This window comes from Belonocnema kinseyi, chromosome 5 (assembly GCF_010883055.1).
Source record: "Belonocnema kinseyi isolate 2016_QV_RU_SX_M_011 chromosome 5, B_treatae_v1, whole genome shotgun sequence".
Lineage (NCBI taxonomy): Eukaryota > Metazoa > Arthropoda > Insecta > Hymenoptera > Cynipidae > Belonocnema > Belonocnema kinseyi.
In genome coordinates this window covers 61150789-61154800 of record NC_046661.1, presented here as the reverse complement: position 1 = coordinate 61154800, position 4012 = coordinate 61150789, and the positions used below count along the sequence as shown (strand labels likewise).

The window sequence follows — 4012 nt, the reverse complement described above, 5'->3', positions numbered from 1 at the left end:
ACAAGCTATCTAAGGATGGTACTATAGAACGCCACCTCAAGGTAGGCCTAGTGGCGCCATCTCTTGGTCAGGCCGAAAACTTATCAATCCACCCTCGTATTTCCGACTAGGAAGCCGAAACGCTACTTCCTGAGCTACCGCCTGTTCGGAAGTTTTTTTCTCTCCAAATTATGTATTAGTCTGTGGTGAATATTTCAAAGTGGAATTTATCTAAATTAACGAAAAAAAAAGAATTTTACTGTTTCGACAAATTAATATTCAGGTAATGAGAGCTTTCACTAAAAAAGATATGAATCAAAACTGAAATTCACAACTGGCGGTCTCCCCTTGTGAGCTTAACGCAATTGAATGCACGCTATTACAACTTTTCTCAATTTAGTTACCAGAGTGGTCTATGATATTTATGAGCATAACAATAGATCGCCTCCAAGCTCTCCGTTTTTTAAAAATATTTTCTACCATCTTGTTGATCTTTGTACAGTGTACACATATATCCCAAAATTCAGCTGCCGTAGTACTTTTTTCCTAGTTATTCGTTTCGAAAATTATACTGTTGATTAAAACCACCTCTATCTTGGCTCACCTGCCCTCAAATACGCGGCACACGCTAACCGTTCAATTTCCGGTGGCCCTCGGGTACCGGCTGACTGTCCAACCAACCCACACCAACGAGCACTATATTAAGCTCTTATTGCACACAGAGAAACATTTTAATTAATTAATTAAATTTAATATTAATTATTTAATTAATTTCATTTTTCAAACTATAAAAACATTTAACCTCTCCGCGGCGCCCAAAAGTAATATTACCAAAATTTGAAAAAAATCACGGGATATCATTCTGATAGGATACAAAAACCTTGTTAAATACGGTAGACTCTACGACACTTCTAGTTTTCGGGGCTGTAGGGGAAGTGTCAGAAAACCCTCTATCCTGCGTCAAGCCGCTTTCGGCGCAGTAGGCGTAGCCGGGCGCGTATGCGTGTGCGTGAGATGATGCAAAGAGTAAGGGCAAGCGAACGAAGGAGAAATCGGGAAGCGAGAAGTGTCGTTGGAAAGAGTTAATGTTTTGACCAACATTATTTCTGTGTCCAGTCGAGCATCCATGGCTCGTTAATTGTAAATCTTTTGTCGCAAATCGACAAGCAGGTGCTGACTGCCACGACAAATGTATGACTGCCACCAAGTTATTCTGTCATTTTTTTCTTTGTTTTCCAGGAATTGAGCGAAGGGTTACGGTCACTGTAAATTACGTCTCGCCGCCATTCACGCCCGGGGTCTGAACTTTTGTACTCGAATTTAGAATACAATTCATTTCCAAGTTCAATTTCATTTTTAATTTACAACGTGAATCAAATTTATCTGCAAATTAAAACTCAAATTAAAGCTTTAAAAAGGAGGAAAAATTTGGAGAGTTTTTAATTTAAATTCATAAAGAATAAAGAAAAACGACGGCTGCCGAAATCCCTTTCTTCTTTATTTTGAAGAGTGTAAACTCTACTCTATAATGACCGTGAAGGGCTAGGAACCAGTCGAACGACAAGAGGCTGCGACTGGCAGTCAATGCAGTCAATCAACACTAGAGAATTTAAAGATTTGTATTGTTTACCATTTTTTAATGATAACTTACTCATTCAATTATTAAATTGTAATTAGGGCTGCCACAGACTTATGGACGTTTAAAAAGTGACGAAAGTGACTAATTTGAGCTAAAAAGTGACTAAAAGAAACTAATGCTCACATAAAAAGATGCCTGTTATGTACATAGGTACACTTAACTCCAAAATTTCGATTTAATTACACATATATTTGATCGGATTGCTTTGACAAGTTTAGATACAATACTAGTGCTGAATTGAGGGGGGGGGGGGGGGAATACCATGGTCACTATTTCCAAAATAAATTTTAAAAGTCACAAATTGTAATTCATTTCATTACAAACCAAACAAATCTTTCACATAAAGGCTGTATTTTTATTCAAAAATATTTTAAGATAGGAATTAGAAAACCGGAAAATCGCGAACTAAAATAATTTAAACCTCAATATTAAATAGAATTTTCATAATATGAATTATTCCATACATAATTTTAAATAATTATTTTAATAAACCGTTTCTCAAAAAAAGTGACTTACAGTGACTGTTTCTTAAAAAAGTGATTAAAAAGTGACTTGAAAAAATAAAGTGACTAAAAGTGGCTTAAGTGATTGTGTAGCAGCCCTGATTGTAATACAAAAAGGAATTACTTCAGTTCATATAGTATTCATAATTTTATGAAAAAAAAAAATTAAATTAAATTAAGCAAAACATAAAAAACTACACTTAAATGAATATTCGCTTCTTTTACGATAATATTTCAATAAATATCCATATTCGTGAAAAAGGTACACTATTCGTCAAGCAAAAATGACCTTTGTATTAAGAACGTTAAAAACTAGTATTCTCAGGAGGGAAGATGGGTCGATAATTTTGCCGTTACCGAAGTAACATTCCCTTTTGAGAACTCTCGCGGGACTGTACCAAGGTTGATGCCATTCGTGCACGTGCACATGCATGTTTGTATGGATTACAATAGATGGCTACTATTTTTGTACAAATATTCGGTAGATATTAACCACCTGTTAAATGTTATTATGTACTTGCAATGATTAAATATTCAATTGTAAAGTTGAAATGAGTTTATTTTACTGACCTGCGTGATATACTTAAGAAGAACCGTCATTAGTGCGTTGATGAATCCAGGATCAGAGTGATGTGAGGGATCTAGTTTTTCCTTGATCCACTTATAGAGACTGTTGGGTAAAGGGTCTGACTCCAACTGACGCCACATGTCGCCTTGAATTCTAAGTAAAGGATACAAGAACGTTAGATCCCGATCCTCGAGTATTTCACCGAGTTTTTCTTTCGTTTTCTCTGCGTCCGGCAACTGAGTCATCAAGTTAACTTTGCTTTCATTAAAGATACGAGTAAGTGTCGTCTTGCCTTGGCTTTTATGTAGTTGCTGTAGAGTGAGAAGGAATAGAGGATAGTGCTGACCATTCTCCGTGACTGAGGCAACGTCGGACAATTGAAGCATGTTATCAACAATTGCTTTTGCCGTCAGAAATGCAATGTGCGATGCTACACAAGGTACGCTACTCTCTTTCTCTGTGATGCTCGACACTAGTTCTTTCCATCCTTCGAGCACTTGTTGCCCACTAATGATGTTATCCTTCCTCAACTGGGCTACGAATTTGCCTACTAAATCACGATCAGAGTCCCCTCGCTCTAAGGTGTTGGAATAGAGCATGTAAATGGCGTGGCGCAGGAATCGCTCAGGAATTTTGAGCTCTTTAAAAGCATTTGTGCTGTCTTGAATTTTACCATGAGAAACAAAGTCATCTATTAGCGCATTCGCTTTCTTCAGAATTTCTTCTTTGGATGGTCCTTTTTCCTTGCGCTCTCGGGCTTTTTCTCGTTTGTCCAAGGGTCCCTGCTTGATGACGATTGATGGTGGTGCCTCCTTGTGCATTAAAGGAGGAACTGGTTTCAATGTTGCTGTGCGAAGTAATGATGATTCGTTCGGTCTCCCGGGGAATAAATCTATACCTACAAGAATAATGTGTACAGTTATTGGCTTTATTTCAGTGATTATTTATTAATAATGAAGTAGGTGACGGTGAATTGGGCACATACAAGGCATCAGTTTAAAACCGTTTTATAACATACATGTACCTCGTGAATTCTACTTAATGGACATCTAAAAAATTACAATAACGTCTTCTAGTAGGTTAAAGTAGGTTTTACATATTAGAATGCCAGCTGTTTTTCACTTTACTATTTGTTTTCTCACCTATGAGTTTAACGACTCTTTTTAAAAATAAATAAATTATATATATTTTAAACGATATGAGGAAAACTTTTTTCTCTAGCAAGTAATTTTTCAACAAATTTAGGTACTCTTGGGTACCATGCATTTTAAGGTTAGCCTAAGTTAGCTAAAAAAATTAATTTTAAAAATCACACACCTATTA

At 36.3% G+C, this 4012-nt stretch overlaps 1 protein-coding gene across 1 annotated transcript in view; it reads left to right on the top strand.

Annotated features, from left to right (window-relative positions):
• The window catches only part of LOC117173681 (eukaryotic translation initiation factor 4 gamma 2-like), a 160009-nt gene that overhangs the window by 89661 nt on the left and 66336 nt on the right, over positions 1 to 4012 (top strand). The window lies entirely within an intron of this gene.